Below are 215 nucleotides of genomic sequence, written 5' to 3'. Positions count from 1 at the left end.
TGAAAGACAGAGGATTTCGAACAAGGGTTTTCTGAAAGGCAAATTGGTGGCGCGTGGAGAAATGTGATAATTCCAATTCCTACATAAGTTTGAAGTATTTGAACCCATAATAAAAATGTACGAAAGAACGAAAAAATCAGCAAACCGAAATCCTATGGTAAAAATATGGTGTCAACTCAGCAGAGAATGGATTTCTATTAAAGGTCGATGCTTGA

This window comes from Penaeus monodon, chromosome 24 (genome assembly GCF_015228065.2).
Source record: "Penaeus monodon isolate SGIC_2016 chromosome 24, NSTDA_Pmon_1, whole genome shotgun sequence".
NCBI classification, from domain to species: domain Eukaryota; kingdom Metazoa; phylum Arthropoda; class Malacostraca; order Decapoda; family Penaeidae; genus Penaeus; species Penaeus monodon.
The sequence above is the reverse complement of the archived record's forward strand: the minus strand, read 5'-3'. Positions refer to the sequence as shown.